Genomic DNA, 26,730 nt, shown 5'->3' on the forward strand with positions numbered 1-26,730 from the left:
ATTGGAGTTACCACACAGCCCAGTTTAACCACAACACTGGATTAGTTTTGATTAAAGAATAAAACAAGTTTATTAACTACAGAGATCTAGATTTTAAGCAAGTACAAGTGTGACGGGTTGGATCACAGAAACCCCCTTGGGGCTGCCAACTGATGTGCCAAGACTACTTCTGCCCCTGCTTTCCTGCCCTGGCAGCTTAGGACTTCAGGGCCCTGCCTGGTTTGAGCCAGACCCGCTAGCCTGCTGCAAACCCAGACCTAGGTCTGAACCGCGTCCCCTAACAGCTGTGGGCTTGACTGAAAGCAACTTACAGAAGTGTTCTTGTCTTTAACATTCAGATGTCCAACTCCCAATGGGGTCCAAACCCCAAATAAATCCATTTTACCCTGTATAAAGTTTATACAGGGTAAACTCATAAATTGTTCGCCCTCTATAACACTGATAGAGAGCAGCAAAGAGTCCTGTCACACCTTATAGACTAACAGATGTATTGGAGCATGAGCTTTCGTGGGTGAATACCCACTTTGTCGGATGCATCCGACGAAGTGGGTATTCACCCACGAAAGCTCATGCTCCAATACATCTGTTAGTCTTCACCCACGAAAGCTCATGCTCCAATACGTGTTAGTGTATAAGGTGCCACAGGACTCTTTCCTGCTTTTACAGATCCAGACTAACTCAGCTGCCCCTCTGATACTGACTAGTCTCCTGCTAGTCTGGGTCCAGCAATCACTCACACCCCCTGTAGTGACTGTCCTTTGTTCCAGTTTCTTTCAGGTATCTTTGGGGGTAGAGAGGCTCTCTCTTTAGCCAGCTGAAGACCAAATGGAGGGGTTTCCCACGGGCTTAAACGGAATTCCTCTTGTGGGTGGAGACCCCCTCCTCTCTCCTATGCAAAGTCCAGCTCCAGGATGGAATTCTAGAGTCACCTGGGCAAGTCACATGTCTATGTATGACTCACAGTTTTTACAGGCAGAAGCCATTGCCCACATGGTATCTTGAATGTCTCCAGGAAGACTTCTTGTGTGGATTGGAGCATTTCAAGATGCATTGTTCCTTAAGTGCTTCTTGATTGGGTACTTAAGTTTGCGAATTCCTTTCTCCAGGAACTGACCAAATGCTCTACTAAGGCCTTGGTTACACTTGAGAGTTACAGCACTGTTGATGGCTTTATAGCGCTGTAACTCACTCCCCGTCCACACTGACAAGGCACATACAGCGCTGTATCTCTGTGGCTATAGCGCTGCTTGTACTCCACCTCCCCGAGAGGAATAAAGAGTATAGTACTGCTGCTGCAGCGCTGGGGTGCCAATGTAAACAGGGAATAATCTTAGTACGCTGTAACTGACCTCCGGAAGCTTCCCATAATCCTTTAAGTGAAGGTCCCGCTCTTTGTTTTATTGTGAACGCCGGGGTCCCGGAGCTGCTTATCAAAAAAACAAACACAGCTACTGTTTGCTGTGAATGAGCAGAGGCAGGGGGGCTCTCTTTGGAATGCCCACAGCTAGTGTTTGCTTAAAGAGAGGGGGAGGGAGGGGGCTTGAGGAGAGAAGCAGTACGGCCGGTGGGCGAGCAGGAGGGTGGGGCTGTCCGTTTCGGGGCGGCTGCTTATCTGGTCTGTGAGGGAAAAAAAACAGCTGCTGTTTGCTTTCAGTGAGTGAGAGAGGGGTGGGGGAGGGGGTTGGAACTTGCAAGGCAGCGTGATGATACAGCGTCAGCTCCAAAAACCCACTCTCTCTCTCCCCCACACTCCCTGTCACACTCCACCCCACCCCCTTTTGAAAAGCACGTTGCAGCCACTTGAACGCTGGGATAACTGCCCATAATGCACCACTCCCAATGCCGCTGCAGATGCTGCAAATGTGGCCACGACAGTGCGCTGGTAGCTGTCAGTGTGGACAGACTGCAGCGCTTTCCCTATTCAGCTGTACGAAGACAGGTTTAACTCCCAGCGCTGTACAACTGCAAGTGTAGCCATACCTTAAGCTTATTTAGAAATCAAGCCAGCACATGGCCAATATTCATAACTTTGAATACAAAAATGATACATGCATACAAATAGGATTAATAGATTCAGTAGATCATAACCTTTACATAGATATGTTACATGGCATATGTAGCACAGAACATATTCCAGTTATGTCATATATATTCATAAGCATATTTCCATAAAGCCTTATGGGGGGCACCGTCACAACAAGTACAAATGCATTAAAGTCAGAAATGGTTACAAGAGAAATAAAGATAAAACACTTCCTAGTAGCTAAGACTTAACAAACTAGACTTGATTCAAAGTAAAATCCCATACCACAGGTTCCAGCAACCTTGCTAACCAAATTTTCAAGTCAGGATCTCACCTCAAAGTCCAAAGTGCTGGTTCCTTTGTCGTCTTAGATGAAAGAGCAAGTGATTGAGAGAAAGATAGGAAGAGACTTGAGGTGTTTTTGCCCCTCAGTTTTCTAGTCCAATCCACCCTTTGAAATGCATTTTCCTGAGGGTTACCACTAGATAAAAGTTCCTTCTCACTTCTTGGGGCAATAGAGATTAAAATGCAAATCAATCTGTTCCTGCCCCCCTTCACTGCCAAAGAATGGCTGCCTGACCAGTGATTGCCAATTAATTTTGATGACACCTGGTTAGAGGCATCAGCTTGTCCTTCGATTTTGACGAACAGGTTTATCCACTCCCCAGACTTGGCTGGTAAACACATTTTGGTCATAATTTCAGCTTGTATTGCTCCATATATTTCACCATGATATTGTTGACTAGTGAGTTATGAGTTTTCAAATGATCACAAGGCATATTTTGTACAAAGATTATTACAATAGTGCATATGGTGTGAGGCATTCGGTCAGAAAGGTCCAGTCCTCTAATTGGATTCATGTATGTGGACCCTTGTGTCCATGCAGAGGTATATTAACTTTAATGGGGATCCACATGGGCAAAGGTCCTCCCATGCTTATCTACGCAACTGCAGGACTGGAGCATAAACTCAGACATGTCACTAGAAATGAGAGTCATACATGGACGAAAGAAGAAATTGAGAGAAGAGTAACATGCTCAAACTTTCTGTTTTTTCCACATTATTCAAGACACCAAGAGCAAATGTAGGCACTTAGGAATATTGGCATACTGATTTTCACACAATATTGTAGATCAGACTTTGTAATATGAAAAGCAGCCTTACTTGTTTCTCACCAGTGAGAAGTATCTAATCACTACACTGCATGTTGTTTTGCAGTTGCTACAGTTAGTGACTGCCGGCAGTAGATGAGGATGTTACTCTCTTGTAATATTACTTGGCAAACAGGTGCTTTTCAAAGCAACAGCTGCATTTTAACAAAAGAGTTACATTTTCTTTTTACCATTTTCAATTAGATAAAAGCAGCTGGTACCACTTTAGAAAGAAAGGGGTTCATGAATTATGCACTTCATACTGAAGTACTGGTTTCTTCATTAAATACAACTGCCTCCTGCCAGGGGCTGAGAAAACCCTCAAGGAGGAAAACAATATCACTTCTGCTCACAGCTCTAGAAGCTGACAGTTAGTGTCATGAAAAAAATTAATGACACACAATGTCATCTTGCAACTTTTTATTATTACTCTTTGGTTATTTTAAAATACGAAGAGCATTTGGGTTCAATACATTGGGGAGAAATACTAACTCAGATGTGCTCCATGCAGATTATAAGACAGTTTTGACAGCTAAAATGAACCGATTGTGTGTTTTCCTATATAGATTTTAAAAATCTGCATATTCTCACACTGTGTATTTTCCAGAACTTTATCAATGTGATTTTTGCCACTAGGGGGTACTAAGGCACCTTGATGCCCCTTCCAATGCGCTGCAAAGGGCCTATAAGTATACTGGGATAACATTTGCCTTTAACCTGCATCCTTCATTTTGGTGCAATGGCAAGAGTGAGGCTGATGTGCCATAAATTTAGTCATGGTGCATTAAAGTAATTCCTGTGTACAGTATGTGGAGAATGGTGGAATCCATTTTATAATCAGCTATGACCAGCTGGGTTGGGGCCACTATGATAGGATCCACTTGGATTCCTGGATTTCCTTTTCCTGGGAGCACAAATTGGGAAAATTTAATTTCAGTGTTAATATATTTATTGACATGACACTGCAAACAGGTTTTACCAGAATTAATAGGGAACAGGTCTCCAGCTCTTTTTCCATCTGGTATAGAATAAGAGTGGTGAGTGCTGTGTCTTTTCTTTATAAATAGAGCACCCTAAAAGAATCTGAAGAGAGAATCCAGGGTTGCTGGTTTGAGACACATTCCAGCTTTGACCTTGAGACACATCCCAATTCATGAGCAAGCATCTGCATTACTGTATCTCACACAAGACAGCAAACCATTTATTGTAAGATGCAATGGGGCACATACACCACACAGCCATTTAGGCAAGGAAACAGTTACCAGCCCACAGAAGGGAAGAAGGAGAAGACTAGCTCCACACCAGACCTGAGTTGCCATCTAAAAAGGAGAGAATATTTTATTTTTGTAGACTAGAGCCTAAGCTACAATTCTTCAAAACCAAGGGGAGTAATGTGGAATTAAATATTGCTGATGCTCATCAAATCAAATACTGTGTCTAGATTTTTTTTTAATAGGGCTATGTCATTTTATTGACCACTAGCTATTTGCAAGCTACTTCAATAAAGGTAATCAAATATACCGATGGCTTGTAGAGGTCATGGAGGAGAAATGTTACCCCTTTTGCTCTATAGTAGTGCACTATTGCAAAAGATTAATTTATTACTGACTGGAAAGAGAATTCTGTACTTACTTCCTCTTTTTCCTTTTCCATCTTCATCCTCTTCTGCCTGTTTTAATAGAAACCTACTAACACAAACTGAAAAAAAACCCAAAACAAAAACCCATCAACCCCTAAATCCCAATACTTTTTACACCCTTTAAGGCCCCCAAACCAGAATGTTTACAAATGAGAAACTAAGGGATGCAGCCAGTTCCCCACTGCCATGTCATCCCACATCTCTCACTATCATCACTCCCACTCAGTGTTAACATTGCCTCTTAAAATTTGCAAAAATGTAAGCAAAGATCAAAAACAACACATAATTAAGTGATTATAAGTAAAGCTCCAGAAGGGGATTCAAACCTGCCGCTGCCACATGAGTGCTCTAATCACTGGGCTGTTGGATATAAAGGGGAGCACCTCCACTTCCTCGGTTTTTTGAATGGTGCCTAAGTCCTCATATGAATGTAGCCCTTTATTTCCTTTGCATCTATTCAAAATATGGTTCAAGATGCCCAAAATAAAAACAAAATATAGTGGGTTGAACAATTTTTTTCAGCTCATTGGTTCTTTGAAAATTAAAATGAAAATTAGTTTCAGGTTGACCCAAAATGATTTTTTTGTATTTCTTAAACTGCCAGTGATTTAAAAAATAAATAAATCACATAACTCTAGTAGTGACTGATGGAGAACTAGATGCAGGGGGGAATACTTGGACCCTTAATTAATCATTTCCAATAATTTTTGTTTAAGATGTAAAATATTTGTAAAAATATTAATATTTTGAATGATAATTAGACTCCAGTGTTACACACTTCAAATCTTTACTCTTGTTAAACTTATTGTGTATGAACAATCCTGTATGGCACTGCCAAAATGCATGGCACCAACTACTTCCTCAGGAAATACATATGCGGTATCTTCAGAATACTGGCCATTTTCAGTTACAGAACACTTATTTACTCTGGTGTAACCCACTGGTATGAATCCTCCAGTGAGCCCATAAACTTTTTACTGCAATACGCCAGCTTCAATTACAAAGAACCTAGAAGCACATATCATAAGACCTACCTTCAGTCAATGTCATTAAGCAGTCACAGATGGTAGAAGGTCAGCATACCTACAGAACAAAAACACTTCAAACGCTTAATTAAAAAAAAAGTGTTTCTTAAAAAAATAATTTTAAAAAAGGGACCAAAAAACATAAAAATTATGAAATAAAAGCCACAAAAGTTGCCAGGTAACCTAAGCAAAAATTAGATTAAATTGAGATTCTATGGAAGAGTCTCTCTCTATTAAAATAAATATGGTCATTACAATAAATCCATGCTCTGCAGCCACCCTGAGCTGACTGTGTAGCCAATAAAGGAAAGAATCCTGACTCCATGTTCATCACACAAGTACCAGGATATAGAGATTGTATACAGAAAAAATCAGCTCCACCTTTTTGGGACTACCCACCTGATCAAAGTTGTTGAATTGGGGCCAGACTGCAATACTCTTGACTTTATGGTGTAACGTAATAATAAGATACTAAGGTGCATTGAGCGCATCACAATCTGGCTCTGAATGTTGACATACAATCTTTATATAGTGAAGAGAGTAAATAACTGTCAGAATAACCCACTATTTCTCAATCCATTCAGGCTCATCATTCACAGCGGAGTTTTTCCTCTTTGTCCATAGAATTCTTTGTGGCCAGATTAAGTAAGAAACTAACCCTCTGTGTATAGTTCAAGCCAATGTGCATGGATTCTTCTTGAAATGCATATTTTATAACTTAGAACTGTGCATGGTTTATTGCACTTCAGAGTATATTTTACACATCTACAAATTTAACTCTGAAGGGGAGTATTAAATTATACTTTCAGTTTTGTGCCCAGGAAAACCTTTTTTTTTGGTATATGTGACATTCTGTACCCCAAAGTAACACCCTGGCACCCCCATATTTAACTTGATGATATAATTATGATATGTTTTGTGCAAAGTATGCCTTGTAAGGTATCATTCTAAAAGTCTTGATCTGTTGAATGTTAATATCATGTTGGATTGTATGTGCTGTCATTGTATCTTAAGTATGAATATTGACTATGTACCAGTATTTCAAATGTGTTTGCTTCTGGGTGACATCCATAAGGTAGTTTACATCCAGTCTAGCCAGCACATTTGGGATGAGCCATTCAAGGTAATGGCTCATTGTGTTTCTTAATAAGCTTCTTCTATGGCCTATCCCTACCTGATGGACTTTCCTGTGAACGTTCTAGCCAGGATATGGGTAAATGGCCTCTGCTATGACTCACTGAAGCATGCAAGGGCATATGACCAGCTCATGTGACACTGGACTCCATCTTGTGCCTGTACTTTTCCAACAAACTGTGCTGGGGACTTTGCTTAGAATAAAGTTTTCTCCACAGGGCAGAAACTATAAAAGGGGGAAGTGACATCACCACTTGGCCTCACTCCCCCAACAACTCAACACCTGGAAACACCTTAGGAACAAAGACTGAACTGGGAATGTAGTCCCTGACTGAAGGGATTTCTAGCCTGTGTGTGGAAGGGCTTATCTACACCACCCACTGGATCAGCAGGTAGTGTATCGATCCAGCGGGGGTCGGTTTATCCCGTCTAGTATAGACACAATAAATTGACTGCTGAGTGCTCTTCTGTCAACTCTAGTACTTCACTAGAATGAGGAGTGCAAGCAGAGTTGATGGGAGTGAAGACACTGCAGTAAGTAGATCTAAGTATCTTGATTTCAGCTACACTATTCATGTAGCTGAAGTTACATATCTTAGATCAACCCCGCTTGATAATGTAGACAAGCCTGAAGATTGGTGGACTGTTTGTACCATCAGGGTGAGACATGGTTTGAATCAAACCCTGTCTAGAGTATAGAACTTAGATTGTGATTTTGTTTTATTTCTTAGGTTACAAACTTCGATCTATACACATATAACTTAAAATTTATCTTTCTGTAGTTCATAAAGCTGTGAAAAGGGAAATCTGCTCAGGAACAGGGGCTGGTGCATTGTCCTCTCCACATTGAGGGAGGGGTGGACTGAGTAATGAACTTACACTGGTCAGGCTTTTGACCAGGGCAAGATGGTACAGCTCTGGGATCCTAGGCTCGGGGGCTGGGAGGAACTGGCTGAAACCTCTCTATTGGTGGTTCATAAGTGGCTAGCGAAAGCATTCATGTAACTGCAGCTGGAGGTGTCCTAGCTTGTGTATGGCTGTGTAAGTGCAAGACCTGGCGAGGATTGCAGCTTGCAACAGCCTCACAGTGTGAGAGAGGACCCAGATTGGTATGCCAGAGAGCTTAGCAGTACCTCAGTTCCAGGTTGCACCCTGGGAAGCCCACCACAGTACATGTTCGCAAATTTCACCCACACTATTATCTTCTTTTTTTATGAGATGCAGCTGCATCCAATATGCAGGGCTGGTGCAACCATTTAGGCGACCTAGGCGGTCGCCTGGGGCACTGGGATTTGGGGGGCACCATTTTCTTCGGCAGAGACCGTGGCGGCCGGATCTTCGGCCGCCACGGTCACCGCCAGCATTTAGGCGGAGAGAGCTGGGGCAGGGAAGCGCAGGGAGGGCCGCCTGCAGCAAGTAAGGGGGGGGGCTGCACGCAGGGGAACTCCCTGCCCCAGCTCACCCCTGCCCCGCCTCCTCCCCAAGCACACCGTGGCTGCTTCACTTCTCCCGCCTCCCAGGCTTGCGGTGCCTAAGCTGATTGGCGCTGCAAGCCTGGGAGGCGGGAGAAGTGAAGGAGCGACAGCGTGCTCGGGATGCTCGTGCTCGGAGCAGGGGTGAGCTGGGGCAGGGGAGGGTGCCTCAGGGCGGAGGGTGGGGAGCTGCTGATAGGGGGGCACCTCAGGGTGGAGGGGGGGAGCTGCCGCGGGGGCGGGGGCACCTCAGGGCAGAGGGGGACGCAAGGTGAAAGTTTCGCCTAGGGCGCGAAACATCCTTGCACCGGCCCTGCCAATATGGCAATGAACAATTCTTTACGCATGGCTAGAGAATGAGCTCTCCAGTTCTTACCAAATACTATTTTTGTTACTATGCTTTTTAATTAATGATAAACGTGGTGTATTGAAAACTATATTTACATTGTAAGCCGCCACTCTAAATGCTCAAGGGTTTTTCCTGGTTGGGCTTGCAAGCCAAAGGGCTCTGTAGGGAAGTGTGAGATCTGGGACTCGTAGCAGTCTGTTTGCAGAGAGCCAGCCTAGAGTAAGATGAGGTGAGTCGTGCCTCTGTTTTTAGGGAACAGCCTGTTTCTTCTCTCTCTGTTTTGGGCTTCTTGTGTTTTAACTAAGAAATATAGTGTTACGTTGCAGCCTTCCTGCAAGAATATTTATGTTTTTATCTAACTTCTCTGTTGTATGCCATGAAACATAATAAACAGAATCGTTAACATGTTTCATTTTCTTATTTAAGCAATAAGAGAGAGAGTGGCAGTTTTTGTCCCTCCTGAACTCTACCGAGCATGGAAAAGGTACTAAGAATGGCTTTGACACCTTTGTACTTCCTCATATACTCTGGTCACATCTAGGGACCTAACTCACCCCTGATATATTAGAGCAGCCTCAGCAGCTGATGTATAAGAAGAGGCTAGCATAGAATGCTCTGGCTTTGCATCATTCTTCCCTGAAACAGACCCTGCACCAGGGGCTGCAGGACAGCATCATAGACCCTTTCCAGCAGCAATATGCTACTTGAGCAATCCCCTTACACCAGCAGTATTTCCTGGAGGCTGGCTCCACACAGGTTTATGACCTCTTTAGGCCACTGGATTGCAGAACCTTGCCTGATGTCTCTGGGAGCGGACAGGCTGTATTTAGTATGCAGTTCAACTTTCCTAGAACATTGTTCCAAAATATGCATGCCTCCCAGCAACACAAGATGAGCAAGTTTACGTTTCAGGACTATTTGAACAATGCCAACAAAGAATGATACAGAACTTCAGGGATCCTTTTTACGTAGCCATCTGACATACTGTGTCTGATCCCCAGTAGGGGGAACATGCAGTCTGATCTTTTGGGGGCCAAAACAACCTTACATATACAATTTTTTTAAAGATGCAACATACAGAAATACCCCAGCATCCATTGTGCCCCTGCCTCTCTAAGCTTAAACCAGGGGCAGGCCTTGCATGGGTAGAAGGGGTGAAGGACATCTGTTCAGCCTTTACTGCTCTGCTGCCCCCACAATGCACCTCACAACAGTAAAGAAGAAAAAAACTTTTAGTGTTCTGGGCACAAAACTAGGTGAGATTAGAACTCAGCAGTTTCTCATTCCCACAGTTATCTTGGCCAAATCACTTAGGGTATGGCTACACTTACGGTTTGCAGCGCTGGTCATCCAGCTGTGCAGGGCCAGCGCTGGTGTGTGGCCACACTCACAGCTACCAGCGCTGGTGTGTGGCCACATTTGCAGTATTTGCAGCGCTGTTGGGAGTGATGCATTATGGGCAGCTATCCCAGCATTCAAGTGGCCGCAACGTGCTTTTCAAAAGAGGGGGGTGGAGTGGGGTCTAGTGTGACAGGGAGCGGGGGGAAAGAGAGAGGGGATTTTTGGAGCCAACACTGTGTGTTTAGCTTCCTTAAGGTGACCATTTTTTTCAAATTTAAAACCAGGACATTTAAAATAGCTCAGCCAGCATGAGTAATAGTCGCTGTCGTAGAATATAAGTTGAAAAAATATTGCGGAGTATGCTTATCTTTTTTTTCTTTAAGTGAAAGAATACAATAAAATGTACTTCTTTTATTTATATTATATATTATGAAAGTAATTTTGCGGAAAAAAAAATTTGATATGGGTAGATTAGTACATAATTGTATACTTAGGATTTTGGGATCCAAGTAATAAAGAAACAAGTGTAGCAGTAAAACAAAATGGTTTTAATAAAAAATGGTACAAAAGTACTTAATCTACATTCCTAATTTTGCTTCTTATATTTTTGTGAAGAGTGGATTGATTTTAATAATAATTCGTTTTCCTGGATGTTTTTATAAAATTCCATGCAAGTTTGGTTAAAATTATATTTAGTAATTAGCAAACATTTCAAAGTTTCAACATGTACTTGAGTTTTATCACTGGACCAGATATTGTTCATCAAAGAAAAAAAGATGTTCGGCAGGTGCATTGGTTCCTGGTAAACAGACAATATTCTACCAATTTGCCAATATTTTTGTAGGAAACATCATTTTCACTGAAGGCTTTGAATATTTCAATCCATCTGTTCGACAGTGGTACAGAATTTTGTCTCCAGTGAGTAATTTTTTCATCTGTAATGTAGCGCAGGACAAAGCAGGTTTCATCAAACAGTTCATCTTCTACTAAATTGATTTCAGAAAAATACTGAAGAATGTAATCACTGCAAACTTGAATGTTGTCATGGGTGAGTTTAGTGTTTAACAAAACCCAATTGAATTTTTCGGTATGCTTAATAGGTCCTTCCCATTCCTCTAGATATTGAATACATGTGTCATAAAATTCTACCACTTTTTCTTTGAAAATAGCAGGTTTTAATATGCCTTCTTCCTCAAGCTGCTTCAAATTTTGCCGCACCTGTAACGGCAAGAAAACGTTTGCTTTTCTGTCAGCTAATTTTGTTTTTAAGTCACTGTAAATATTGCTAGTTTCTATAATAGAAATCTCCTGTCCTTCTATTTTCAAAATAGCATTGTGGAACATTGATGACACGTTATGCAAAAAGTAAAGCCAAGACTCTGTCTCTGAATTATCAAAATAATTTGTGATAATTGTGGGGCTCTTCTCGTTTGAGGCAAAATATGATTTTAAGGCAGGATATATTTGTAGGACGTGCTCAATCGCGGGTCGTAATGCCAACCATCATGTGACACTGCATCCCAAGACTTTCTTATATTCGATGTCCACGAATTCACAAAATTCTTTCAATTCATTAACACGCACTGTATATATATAAAAGTATGAATAAATCTTGGTGATGAAACTTTGCACATCAATTGGTACACAGTCAGCTGCAGTTTGTATAGCATTGTTCAAAATATGAGCGGCACAACCAATTCCCACAAGCTCTCTTCCACCCAAATTTGATTTCAGCTTGGTAAAAATGTTATTTTTCCCACTTCTTCGCATTCCTCCAAAGTTAGTATTGGTGTTGTCAGCACAAAATCCAAGTACCTTGGTATCTAAATGATACTTTTTTAACACTTCCAAAATATAATCAGTAACTATGTCAGATGTTTCGCCTGGCAAATCTCTTACTTCCAAAATTTTGACGTGTATTCCAGACTGGTATGAAAAATATCTTCTTATTATGGGAATCAACTTTACTTCCTTGTGGTCTGATGCATCCGAATAAATAGAAATAAAATGTGCAGCATCTAAATCCTCTTCCAATAACTGTTTTGCATAAAGCACCAGCACATCGGTAACTATTGCCTCGCATTTTGTTCTAGAACATGTAAACCTGGCATCAAAACACGTTTTAATCAGTTTGCAGGTACAATCCATTGATCGGAATGAGTGATTATGCATTACTGTGAGGTACGCCCATAAACCTTCAGCTGCAGCTAGTTTTCTTTCAGCATCTTCAAATTGTTTTTTCTTAAAATATGATGTCACACTCGTACTTGCAATTGCTGCAGACACGGCCCATTTATGTTTGACTGTTTGTATGTGGTTTTCAATGTCGGTTTTTCCACTGTTTGCAATAGAAAATATACTTCTGCATTTTACACATTCCACCTCACTATTGTCATTATTAGTACTTGCTTTGATGAATGTATATTTCGATTTTAACTCGTCATTGAAGACGCACTTTCGTCGTTTTGGCGCCATGGGTGTCCAAAAATAAACAATTATTACAAACTTCGTCGGATGTCGGTCTTGGTCCGAGGGGGCGAAGTCACCGGTCCAGGATCGAGGGGGGCGAAGACGCTGGGCCTGGTCCAAAGGGGCGAAGGCGTCGATCCTGGTCCAAGGGGGAGAAGTCATCGGGTCCTGGTGAAGCAGCAAGGTGCGCCGTGAAAACGGCGGAGCAAAAAGCTCGAGTAACCGAGAGAGCGTGGAGCTCTGAGGGCCAGTGTCACGGTCTGAAGATGCCAGATCACTGGTGCCTGTCCTGTGCTGCGGAGGGCCTTTTATAGTCCAAAGCTAACACCGAATTGGTCGATTTTGGCGGGCTCTGTGTGATGACATCATCATCGAGTTCCCACGGTCAGGCTGTATGTAATGCGCGGGAGTATTATCGAAGAGTCGCTGCGGCCACAATATAGTGAGAGTGCGTGTGCTGAATGCTGAGTATTGCCGAGATCCAACAACGAGAACCGTCATGTAAAATAAAAATAAAACTAGGATAAATTAATAAAATTGATTTAGGCTGTTTTATCAAGGATTGATTTGATGTACTCAATCTTTTGATAAATTAATAATTTTTGATTTTGTAGTCCTAAACTGTACTGGTTACATCTCACGACTAACCAGACCAATGTCCAAAAAACCAGTACTGTACTGGTAAAACCAGTACGTATGGTCACTTTAAGCTTCCTGCATTGAAAAATCAGAACATGTTTCCGACCCCTTAGTCTTAACTCTTAATTGCAAACAGCCTGCAGCCAACACGACTCCCCGCTGTTTCACTCCCTCCCTGCCTGCCTCTCATTTGATTGTTTACAGCCAGGTACAGATGATCACAGCAAACAGGAGCTCTGTTTGTTTTTTAGATAAGCAACGGAGCTCCGCTCGGAGCTCGTTCATAACAAAACAAAGAGAGGCTGCATAACAAAACAAAGAGAGTAATTTATAAAAGCATTCTGGGATACATCCTTATACCCTGGAGGCCAATCATAGCGCTGGTGTGTGGCCACACTTGATGACCAGCGCTGCAGCACCAGCGCTGGAATCCTTATTCCCCATGCTGGGTGAGGTGTACGGCCAGCGCTGCAGCCAGGGAGTTGCAGCGCTGGAAGTGCCCTGCAGGTGTGGCCACTTACTAATTGCAGCGCTGGTGGAGGCTTTCCAGCGCTGCAACTCGCCAGTGTAGCCATACCCTTAGACTCTGTTTACGCTACATTTTCAGCTATACTGAGAAACAGTTTAAATACATAAGCCAACAGTATCTAGAGATGAGTGATTTTGAGTGCCTCAACCTCAGACATCTTAAAGGGGTGTGACTTTCTGAAAGTGCTAAGAAACCACCCTCTTGAGTTGGACAATCTAAAATTGAGGTATCTCATCACTAATCGCTTTTGAAAATCAGTTGTGCTGCCACTATGGATAAGCAGGCACTTTGTTATACAGATTTAACAAACTTCTCACAACCAGGCAGCCTATAAACATAGTTTTAACTAAGACCCCAACCCTGTAACCCGCTCCATGCAGGCAGACTCCTGTGCTCACCAGGAATCCCATTGATTTCAGTGGGGCTCAGAGGAGCAGCTTGCAGGACCAGGACCTTAGTTATATCCCAACCACACCAGTGCAGCAATTGTAATCTACAAGATTTCATAACAAGGCAGCAAAGTGAAGCATGCATGGCATCTTCACTCTCTTTCTCTCTGTCTCTTCAGCTGTATTAGTACTTACCTGTTGTGATGATTGATTAGCTATTGTTTGCACCTGAAAGATAAAAATAGCTACATAAGTGCAAAGAAGAGCAGGGCAGATAGTGAGAAAAAAATATTCAGGTATCTTTCATCATGTTCTAAATACACTTTTACATTCATACATTTGAGCCAAGTTTTGTTTGTATGCATATTTAATTAAAGTGAGTTTCAGGTATCTAAGGATGATATTACACTTGAAAAACATATATGACTCTGTAATAAATGCATACATAGAAGGTGATAGTTAAGGCTATGTTTGTGATCTTAGATTTCATATTTGCAGACTCCTGAGTACTTTTGCAACCTTAACACCCTTTAAGCATAGCTTTCTGTTTGTGATGGTGATTCGCAGTAACATCGAAGTCAAGCTGCTGAGTTGTTATGAACATTCATTTGCACCGTATAATGTATAATAGGTACAGTTTCTGCTAAGCCAACTTATTCTTTTATAGTAATAAAACAAATCAGTTCACCTCTACTCAAGCTGAAAATTAATAACTGCAAATAATTCTTTACAAGTATATCTGGCACGGTGATACAAGATGTGCCTCATGCACATGTACAAGATAGATTTTATTTCCCACTGAAACACATATTGGTAATAGAGTTTTTCTTGGCTGTGTTTGAAGGAAGTACAGTCTACTAAGATTACCTATGATTCAAGTGATTGTGCTTCACAAATAATTTATCAACCGTTCTAAATTCATCTGCTACAGTGAAATCGGATGCCAAATTCACATACTACATGATAAACAATGGCCTTGTATAATTATTTTTGTTACATAAATCTGGGAATCTAAGGATATGTTTAATTTGTGGCCATAGATATAAACACACTGATAAATTGCAAATAGCCTGCCATACTGTAGTATGCTGAGCATTCTTAAATAACTGTATTGTTCAAAAATAAGATGTCCTCGCCCTGGCAATCCTGATATAATGAAAATATTTGACAGTAGAGTTACTTTGGATTTACACCTAAGTTCCTTCTAAACTGTGCAGCCACACAGAAGCCATGCAGGCGGGGCAGGGCCAGGGCCAGATTAACTCTCCTGTGGGCCTGGGGCTATTAGATTTTGCGGGCCCCCTGTATACAAGTCTTTTTCCTAATTTAAAACAAAATGATCACAATTATGGCAACGAGGCTATTGCTATACTAAACTTGCCTTTTAATTAACATAAAGCCATTGTGTGGTTGCATTTCAGTCTTAAACATGTAGAATATAGTTGGTAAGTTAATTCAAAATAGCCTACTTCTTACTTTAGAACAGCTGTTATATCAGTTTCTTTCTGGGAGGGACTTTGGGTGCAGGAGGAGGCTCTGGGCTGGGACAGGGGGTTAGGGTGCAGGAGGGAGTGTGAGGTGCAGGTTTCAGCCTGGGAGACGCTTGCCATAGGCGGCTCCTGGCCGGCAACACAGCAGGGCTCAGGGTAGTGCTACCCGCAAGTGCGGCCCTCACAGTTCCCATTGGCCAGTTCCCGGCCAATGGGAGCTGTGGGGACGGTGCTGGGGGCGAGGGCAGCACACAGCCTCCCCTCCCCCACCAACCCAGGGCCGCAGAGACATGCCAGCAGCCGGCTGCTTCTGACAGTGGCATGGGGCCATGGCATGCAGGCAGCCTGCCTGAGCCCTGCTGAGACGCTGGACTTTTAGCGTCCAGGAGATCGCGATCGACTGGCAGAGGCTCCAGGATCGACCAGTCGATCGCTATCGATGGGTTGGTGACCACTGAATTGTCTATAATTAAGGATTTATTTTTCGGGGTCCCCCTTAGCCCAAGGTTGCAGCCCTAAAGCATCTGTGTTAATCCGGCCCGGGGGGGGGCGAGATGCCTCTCCCCCAGCCCCAGACCTGCCATGACAGGGAGAGGTGCCCCTCCCATGCCCCCTAACCCAGCTCTGGCCCGGACCTGCCGCAGCTAGGGAAGAGGCGCCTCTCCCACGGCCCCAGTCCCAGAGCTGCCGTGGTGGAGAGAGGTGCCTCTGCCCCCCTTCCTCAGCCCAGATGCAGCTGCAGGGGGAGACAGCTGCGGGGAGTCCTCTCTCCCCACCATAGCCCCAGGGCAGCCTGCATCCCAAAACCCTTCTCCCCAGCCCCCACCCCAGAGCCCACAACCCCAGCCAGAGCCCTCACCCCCCAACCCTCTGCCCCAACCCACACCCCCAGCCAGAGACTTCACCCCCCCGCACCCCAACCCCGAACTCCTCGTCCCCACCCCGCCACATGAATTTTGTTATGTGCACCAATATGGAGGTCATATGTCACACATCACCTCTGTACTGGTGCACATAACAAAATTCATTCCACCAACACATAGGAAAAATTAGAGGGAATAAGGATTTACACTGGTGTAGTTAAATGTATCTGACAGCAGAATTTAGCTTGCAAGTGAATACAAGTATAACTGGGCAGAAGGGAAGAGAATGGAATTGCACAGGTATCACTTGGGGTGTAATTTGATCCAGAATTGTAAGGAATGGAAGAATTTGGCCTGCAAAAGTGTTCTTACTAGTAACGATGCTTGAGCCATTAAGAACCCAGCTTGACTCTGAAGTTGAGTTTGCAAGACTAGCAGTTAGGGTGAACAATCCAACTTTTAATTTTGAAATTAAGCAAGCTTTATAGGACATCACTGAGAGACAATAAACAGAGAATCTCACAATGCCAACTTTAGCCATTTCAGAAATAAACTGCACTTTAATAATCACATACCAGATAAGCAATCTGGAAAAAATCTACTCCTACATACAGTAAAATGCTGCATCCAGCTCTCCTCACCCCCACACCCAACTGTTCACATATGACTTAATCCTGCAAGGATCCCTTAATTTAACCTCAATGGGAGTTGAGGGAGCTCACTCTTCTGGCAAGTGCTGAGCACTTTTTATGATCAGGCCTATATTTGGCAGCTGCAGGCATCTACACAACTAATAAATAAATGCCATAGTTGCAAAATAGAGGTGGAAAATTTATCACATATGATCAAGGCACCATGTGTGTCATAGCAAGCTTTACTTAAATTCTGTGATAAGGCCCCTGCATTTAGTGCACTCCAGTGTGGCAGACTAGATATTATACAGCTTCTAAAAAATTAAAAACACAAGGCTTTATTGAATTAAGTATGAAATACATAATTTTAGTTTCTAATTTCTGAAGGATAGGGGAGGATAAAAATACTTATTGGCTTCTTCACCATAACAATTTTATTTATCAACACCACAGCCAATATTGAACTGTTCACTACAGAGGAGTTTCCTTCTCAGAAGCTGGCTGCCTACCCCTCCTGGCCTATCTCCTTGGCAGGGCCGAATTAACCTTTTGTGGGACCCCCTGGGGAACAAGTGTAAAAGATGGGGCGGGCGGTCCCCAGAGTGAGGCAGGGGCCCGGGGCAAGCACGTCATGGGGTGATGGACAGGATTCCCCTTGGGGCAGCACAGAGCCAGTACCTACTTCTCTCTGCTGGAGATGGGTCCTTGGGAGCCAGTTCTTTCTCTCTCCAGCTGAGCTGCACTCTGCAGCTTCTCCAGGCAGCAGAAGCGGCTGTTGTTCCCACCCTCCAGGTGGGGAGTTACTCCTGTAACTGGACTTTTAGTGTCCAATCAGCACCAGTCCACTTTTCAACCAGCCTTTCCGGCACCTGGAGTTTCCGGTCAAAAAACGGACACCTGGCACCAGGGGCACCGGAATGGGGGGGGAAACAGGGGGACATTGCCCCCATCATTTTTTTCCTGCCTTAAAAATGAGTGACGGGGAGAGAAGAGGGCAGAGAGGAGCAAGCAGCAGGTAGGGCCTTGCAGGAAGAGGCAGAGCGGGGGCGGGAAGGGGTGGAGCAAAGGCAGGGTCTTGAGGGAAAGAGGCCGAGCAGAGACTCCTCAAGGTGGAGGGGGGGCATGGTCCAGGTGCCTGTGGCCCTCCTACTTCTAGGGAGCTTCCAGTGCTCCTGCCTGGCAAGCATAATGGGCCTGGTGCGATGACACCACTGGCGCCATTGTAAAATCCAGTACTGCTTTTGGTAGCTTCTAGTTGCCTCTGTGCCTTCCTCCTTCCCACTCCTCACCCCCTGCCTCTCCTGGTTTGGGCTCCAGTCTGTTGAACCACAGAAGTTCCACTAGATGAAGAATCTAGTCCCAGAGCAAAGGTACAAGTTCTGGTTCTCAGACAATTTGGCAGCACATCCCCCTCTCCCCTCCAACCTTGTCCTAGTCCCTATTCTAGCAACATCACTACAGGTGATTAAGCAACATCACTACAGGCTTAGGGCAGGTCTACACTTAAAACGCTGCAGCAGTGCTGCTGTAGTGCTCCAGTGAAGACGCTACCTATGCCGACAGGAGGGCTTCTCCCACTGATATAGGTACTACTCTGTCAGAGGCAGTAACTATGGCCTGGTCTACACTACGCATTTAAACCGATTTTAGCAGTGTTAAACCGATTTAACGCCGCACCCGTCCACACTACGAGGCCCTTTATATCGATATAAAGGCCTCTTTAAACCGGTTTCTGTACTCCTCCCCGACGAGAGGAGTAGCGCTAATATCGGTATTACCATATCGGATTAGGGTTAGTGTGGCCGCAAATCGACAGTATTGGCCTCCGGGCGGTATCCCACAGTGCACCACTGTGACCGCTCTGGACAGCAATCTGAACTCGGATGCACTGGCCAGGTAGACAGGAAAAGCCCTGCGAACTTTTGAAATTCATTTCCTGCTTCCCCAGCGTGGAGAGCTCATCAGCACAGGTGACCACGCACAGCTCATCAGCACAGTTAACAATGCAGTCTCCTGAGAATTGAAGAAGAGCTCCAGTATGGACTGCACGGGAGGTACTGGATCTGATCGCTATATGGGGAGAGGATTCAGTGCTAACAGAACTGCGTTCCAAAAGACTAAATGAAAAAGTATTTGAAAGAATTTCCAAGGCTATGATGGAAAAAGGCCACAGCAGGGACTCAGTGCAGTGCAGAGTGAAAGTTAAGGAGCTCAGACAAGCCTACCAGAAAACCAAAGAAGCAAACGGAAGGTCCGGTGCAGGGCCAAAAACATGCCGTTTCTACGCTGAGCTGCATGCAATTTTAGGGGGCTGCGCCACAACTACCCCACCCCTGTCCGTGGATTCCGAGGTGGGGGTTGTAATCTCAGCCATGGCTGAGGATTATGCGGACGGGGAAGATGACGATGAGGAAGGTGAGGAGGACGACCTTGCAGAGAGCACACAGCACTCTGTTAGCCCCAACAGCCAGGAGCCTTTTCTGACCCAGTCGGAATTACCCTCCCAGCCCTCCCAAGCCACTATCCCAGACAATGAAGCCATGGAAGGGACCTCTGGTGAGTGTACCTTTGTAAATATAAAACCTGGTTTAAAAGCAAGCGTTTTTTAATGATTGATTTGCCCTGAGGACTTGGGATGGATTCGCAGCCAGTAAAGTTACTTAGAAAAGTTTGTTAACATATCTGCGGATTGAGCGAAAATCCTCCAGGGACATCTCCATGAAGCGCTCCTGGAGGTACTCCAAAAGCCTTTGCAGAAGGTTTCTGGGCAAGGCAGCCTTGTTCCGTCCACCATGGTAGGACACTTTACCACGCCATGCATGTAGCAAGTAATCTGGTATCATTGCATGACAAAGCATAGCTGCGTATGGTCCCGGTGATTGCTGGCATTCAAGAAACATCCGTTCTTTATCTCACTGTGTTATCCTCAGCAGAGTGATATCGTTCAGGGTACCTGATTGAAAATCAGGAATTTAATTAAGGGGACAGAGATGCCCATTTTCCTACTGGGTTCGTGGCCTGCTGCTTAAAAAAAATCCTTCCTTGCACGTAGCCAAGCGAGGGGAGGGGAGGAGTGAAATAGTGATGAGCTTTTTCGTGTTTGGCTAGCAGGGATCTTCCCAGCTACTAGCCACGCGGTGGGGTGGTGGGGGGTGGAAAGGGGGGTGATTAGCAGTGAGCTTTCATGATACCAGCCATGCGGTGGTGGGAGGGGTAAAGCACTGTATATATGAAGGCTGCAGAAGCCGAAAGACAGTGGCTTACCATGGCCGCATGCAAGCTGAATTCTGATGCCCGGACCTGCGTCTGTGAGATCTGTAACACCAGAGCCGCAGGCACTCAATATTTAGATGCAAAATGCGACCTTGTAGTGAAATCACATGTGCTATGTAAGGTGAATAGTGCTGTTCACTGTGAAAGAGTATAACCATTGTTCTGTAAAATGTATCTTTTTAAATACTTCTCTCCCTTTTTTCCCCTCCCTCATGCATCCCTACTCCGTCCCGAAGGCTATCTCAGATAAGGCGGCAGAAAAAAAAATACGCGAGAAGAAATGTTTTCCGAAATCATGGAAGTGACCCGCAATGAAAGAGCACATCTGAATGAGTGGAAGGACGTGGTAGCAAAGTACAGGAAAGATGCCAGTGACCGTGAGGACAGGAGGGACCAACGTGAGGATAGGAGGGACGAACGTGAGGACAGGAGAGACGCTCGAGATGAGAGGTGGTGGCACGAAGATCAGCGGTGGCGGGATGCAACTCTGGGGCTGCTGCGCGATCAAACTGACATGCTCCGGCGTCTGGTGGAGCTTCAGGAACGGCAGCAGGATCACAGAGTGCCGCTGCAGCCCCTGTATAACCACCCTCCCCCCTCACCATGTTCCTTAGCCTCCTCACCCAGATGTGTAAGAACGCGTGGGGGGAGGCTCCATGCACCCGCCCACTCCACCTCCGTGGACAGCCCAACCAAAAGGGTGTCATTAATGTGAAATTTTTGTAGTGGCCTTTTCCTTCCCTCCTATCCTCCTCCCAAACCACACCCAGGCCACCTTCTCAGTTCTCTCCCTCTTTTTATAATGAATTAATAAAGAATACATGATTTTTAAACGATAGTGACTTTATTTCCTTAAGCAAGCTGTAATCGAAGGGGGAGGGTGGGTTGCTTAAAAGGAATGAGTCAATCAAGGGGGGTGGGGGTTCATCAAGGGGAAACAAACACAGCAGTCACACCCTACCCTAGCCAGTGATGAAGCTCGTTTTCAAAGCTTCTCTGATGCGCACTGCTTCCTGGTGTGCTCTTCTAATCTCCCTGGTGTCTGGCTGCACGTAATCAGCGGCCAGGTGATTTGCCTCAGCCTCCCACCCCGCCATAAAGGTCTCCCCTTTACTCTCACAGAGATTGTGGAGAACACAGCAAGCAGCAATAACAAAGGGGACATTGGTTTGGCTGAGCGAGTCAGTAATATGCGCCAGCGCGCCTTTAAACGGCCAAAGGCACATTCTACCACCATTCTGCACTTGCTCAGCCTGTAGTTGAACAGATCCTGACCACTGTCCAGGCTGCCTGTGTATGGCATCAAGGGGTAGGCTGGGTCCCCCAGGATAACTACAGGCATTTTAACATCCCCAACTGTTATTTTCTGGTCTGGGAAGTAATTCCCTTGCTGCAGCCGTTTAAACAGAGTAGTGCTTCTGAAGACGCGAGCGTCATGAACCCTTCCTGGCCATCCCACGTGGATGTTGGTGAAACGTCCCTTGTGATCCACCAGTGCTTGCAGCACCATGGAAAAGTACCCCTTGCGGTTTACGTACTGGGTGCCCTGGTGCTCCAGTGCCAAGATAGGGATATGGGTTCCATCTACTGCCCCCCAACAGTTAGGGAATCCCACTGCAGCAAAGCCATCCACTATGGCCTGCACGTTTCCCAGAGTCACAACCTTTCGTAGCAGCAGCTTAATGATTGCTTTGGCTACTTGCATCACAGCAGCCCCCACAGTAGATTTGCCCACTCTAAATTGATTCCCGACTGACCGGTAGCTGTCTGGCATTGCAAGCTTCCAGAGGGCTATTGCCACTCGCTTCTCCACTGTGAGGGCTGCTCTCATCTTGGTATTCTGGCGTTTCAGGGCAGGGGAAACCAAGTCACAAAGTTCCATGAAAGTGCCCTTACGCATGCGAAAGTTTCGCAGCCACTGCGAATCGTCCCACACCTGCAAAACTATGCGGTCCCACCAGTCTGTGCTTGTTTCCCGGGCCCAAAATCGGCGTTCAATGGCTAGAACCTGCCCCATTACTATCAGGGTCTCCAAAGCGCAGGGGGCTGCGATTTGAGAGAATTCTGTGTCCATGTCCTCATCATTCTCATCGCCGCGCTGCCGTAGCTGCCTCCTCCTCGCCTGGCTTTGCAGGTCCTGGTTCAGCATAGACTGCACGAGAATGCACGAGGTGTTTAAAACGTCCACGATTGCGGTATTGAGCTGAGCAGGGTCCATGCTTGCTGTGCTATGGCGTCTGCACAGTTCACCCAGGAAAAAAGGTGCGAAACTGTTGTCTGCTGCTTTCACAGAGGGAGGGGTGAGGCTGTACCCAGAACCACCCGCGACAATGATTTTTGCCCCATCAGGCACTGGTACCTCAACCCAGAATTCCAAGGGGTGGGGCAGACTGAAAAACCTGTTTCTGTAAAATCGGAATAATCCTGTAGTGTAGACGTACCCTATATCAACAGGAGAAGCTCTCCCATCAACATAGTACTATCTACACTGGATTTTTCACACCCCTGAGAGACAGTTTATAGTGCAGACCTGGTCTTAATTTAGCTATCACACAAGCCTCCTGTGAGGCTCCAGTTTGACGAATATTAGCAAGCTGGTGACTCTTATTGCTCAAACTTAGCAAGTTTCAGTGAGGCACTGAAGCAAGAGCTGTTCTACCCCTCTGATACCTGTTCTGAGAAAATAAGTGTCATGTGATCAGAAAACCAATGAAATTCAGAGACTGTTACAGAGAAATGTCCAATAGGAGGAAGAATAATCCTCTGATCTGTCAGGAGGATTCCATTAGTCCAGTGTTTCCCAAACTTGGGACACTGCTTGTGTAGCGAAAGCCCCGGCGTGCCGATTTGTTTACCTGCCATGTCCGCAGGTCCAGCCAATCGCGGCTCCCACTGGCCGCGGTTCACTGCTCCAGGCCAATGGGAGCTGCTGGAAGCGGCGCGGGCCAAGGGACGTACTGGCCGCCGCTTCCAGCAGCTCCCATTGGCCTGGAGCAGAGAACCGCGGCCAGTGGGAGCCGCAATCAGCCAGACCTGCGGACGTGGCAGGTAAACAAATCGGCACGCCGGGGCTTTCGCTACACAAGCAGCGTCCCAAGTTTGGGAAACACTGCATTAGTCTATCATCATCTCCATCCTAAATGTCTTTGTTTGTATTATTATGTTAATGAATACCATCAATTACTGGCCTGTTTAAAGCTGATGAATGTACAAAGTCCTATTTCCCTGAACACGGTTTGTAAATAAACAAGATAGCACCAAAGAAATCCTGACTCTTTTCATCAATTTCTCCTCCTAATGGAAACAACCCAAATATTAGCTAACTGCGTGGGCCAAAAAGGGGGCAATAGTATATTTTATTTACTGGCTACATTAGCTTGTGGTGGTTATAACTTATTTGGGTAGTGTTATGTTTCATTTGCATTGATTTTCTTAAAGTACGATACAACAATAACCACAGGAGTCAATGAATATTACTGACTGTGCTGACAGGGGCATATTATACTTTTGTAAACCTGACCCCTATCATGTAACTGGGGCCAAGAAATAAAGTTCAGACTCTTACTAACATTCCTGTGTGACAGCTTTATTATTCTAACACACAGTTCCAACAGTTATTTCAGTACAGGAAAACTGGTATTTTCAATACTTCTGTTGGAAAACATTAACTTTTTAACAGTGACCACTCTAATCTTTTACCAGTTTCTATACTTGAAAAGTGGGTCTAATATTTATGTTTGTAAAGTAATTTTGAGCGTACTGATTGCTGCATACATGCAAAGCATTATTTATTATCAAACAAAAAGTGGTTTCAAGTGCAGAGGAACTGTCCAACGGAATTTTGATCTCTCAGGAGTCTGTTTCAGTCCCAAAGCCAAAATGTTTCATTTTCTACAAACATTATATTGGAGCACAGACCACATGAGCACTGGATATAGTAGGAAGTGGGATGAAAAAGAGAGACGTTATTCCCCTTCATACTGTGCATTCTTCACAACGTAACTGAGAGGAGAATTTTCCTTTCTTCTTTGAGCCTCTTATGTGCTGCTCGGGCTGTCTCGTCAGTGCCAGAGTGTTACCATCTACAGGCCAGAGTCCTAAATTGCACATGATTGCAGTCCTTCCCTCTACATCTCCCATCCCCCTTTACGTCTTCCCCTTCTTTTTGCCAGTCCTGCTACATTTTCTCAATTTAATTAACTCAGTTTATTAGCATGCTATAAATGTTACTATCCATTTCTCATTCAGTGGGAGATTACTAGACAGCATGTTGCTCTATCTGCTATCTTTTCCCTCTCTCCAACCTTTTCCTCATGACTTTTTAACATGGGAAATCTAGTAGCGTTTCTGATAATTGGAGGGAATATCTTTCTTCCATTTCCTTGTGTTTTGGACACTGCTGTAGGAAGTATCCTTTTGTTTTAATTTATCCTGTTATTGATTATATAGGTTTCAGAATAGCAACTGTGTTAGTCTGTATCCCCAAAAAGAACAGGAGTACTTGTGGCACCTTAGAGACTAACAAATTTATTTGAGCCTAAGCTTATGCTCAAATAAATTTGTTAGTCTCTAAGGTGCCACAAGTACTCCTGTTCTTTTTATTGATTATATAGTTCCTCCTCTCTGTGTTTACACTGAGATCTAAAGCTGAAAAGTGCTATATAAGAGTTAGATATTATTATATTAATTCCCCCCCCCCCCCTTTGAGGTTGCTGATTCTGTATTTGGCAAGTCCTCCTTAGATCTGTGCATTTTACTAATGTGATAATTCTGCACAGGGATCTATAACACTGTAATTTCTTGTTTTTCCATCTGTTCTTCTAAGTGACTTGAACAGTTTTTGGGGTGATAGTTTATTCCCCTGTTATGCACATTTGACATATCACAGGCACAATCCAGACTAATGGGGGCTATGTCACCCCTGCCATACAATCTTGGTGGTTTTACAATGCCTTGCTGTATTAGCTCCCACGCTGGGCCACTCAAACAGCCTTCCAGCATACAAGCCACACCCTGACTGTCTGTATCTGCAGCCTAACAGCTGTACCTTGGCTCTCACCAGCTTTTGTAATACTGCAGGGTGACCCCCAACACAGACACCCATCCCAGATTTCCCCCCAGAAATGTCTTGTACTACCCAGCCCTCTCCTAGGCAGAGCAAATATATTAAATCCATTATTCCTTTAAAGGAATAATATGCCCGTTTGTGACCTTAAATAGTTGTCCAAACACTTCAATTTAAACATGCTGGATTAGATAAAACAGTAAAACAAATTTGTTAACTATAAACAGATAATTTAAAGGGTGTACAACTAATAAAGCTTAAAAGTCACAAAAGGTTACAATAAAAATAAAACACTAACATTTAAAACCCTATCTTAGTTGCAAAGCAAACTTTCTCACCACATGCTCCAGCAGATTACTGATCAAACTCTCAGGTCATGACCCCTCCCCTGGAAGTCCAATGGCTGGTCCTTTTATCTTCTCAGGTGCAAAGACTGAGCTGGGCAAGGAGAAGGGAGGATTTTCTTGCCCACTTCAGTCTTTGCATCCCTTGAGGTGTTTGTCCCTCCTATTTATAGTTTCAGTCCCCCTCTTGAAAAACATTTCCAACTGAAACCCAGGAGATAAAGAGTCTATGTAGAAGGATAGTACCTGCTGGTTTTTTTCTCACCTGTTTGAACTTCGTTTTCTCTCCTACTTGATGACTCTGTTTACTGCTTAAATGCAAATTAAAGCAAGCACAAATTCCTTCCTTTGTTTGGAGCAGATCTGATTTCTGCCTGGGCAGAGCTGTGGGGTTTGGAATGTGTGTTAATAATATCATATAGAGGAACCTTGTAATTTCACATGCAATGTTACCACACATATTTTACCAGGAAAATATTAACCAGCAAATTATGAGTTTTCAAGTGATACCTTATGAGACAAACTTTGTACAAAGATTATTACAATAATGTGTATGGTGTGGATGTAGGCATATATTCCATCACAGAAAATTAGTATAATTAATATCTGGGGAAAATGTTATATGTGAGTGGATTTGTTTTGTAACTGTGCCTGGAACTTGTAGACATTGTAGTGTTTAAGAACTGTAGATACGTTCCTGTTGGTGCTTTGTCTAATTGGAGTAACAGGACCCTAGATTTTGCTTATATTGCAGAATGATTTGAACTATACTATTGAACAGAGTAAGCAGTACTCTATATAGATCTATATAGTGGCTTCTTTGTAGCAGAAAAGAGGGTTTTTTTTTGCCAAACTTAAAATTCCTGATAAACATAGGAGGAAGCTCACATCGATGCATTTTAG

General features: G+C 44.2%; 1 long non-coding RNA gene across 2 annotated transcripts; it reads right to left on the reverse strand.

Moving 5' to 3' along the window:
- Positions 1–4,373: 4,373 nt before the first annotated feature.
- On the reverse strand, positions 4,374–25,917 carry LOC123361867. 2 transcript variants are annotated; one of them, XR_006576256.1, is made up of 5 exons: positions 25,822–25,917; positions 14,356–14,388; positions 5,848–5,896; positions 4,807–4,843; positions 4,374–4,493 (listed from the first exon to the last, which is right to left on the reverse strand). It is a non-coding gene; the product is annotated as an uncharacterized LOC123361867 (long non-coding RNA). The 2 variants fall into 2 exon arrangements; XR_006576255.1 differs by having other exon boundaries at positions 4,807–4,859.
- Positions 25,918–26,730: the final 813 nt, after the last annotated feature.

The sequence above is a fragment of the Mauremys mutica genome, chromosome 1 (assembly GCF_020497125.1).
Source record: "Mauremys mutica isolate MM-2020 ecotype Southern chromosome 1, ASM2049712v1, whole genome shotgun sequence".
NCBI lineage: Eukaryota > Metazoa > Chordata > Testudines > Geoemydidae > Mauremys > Mauremys mutica.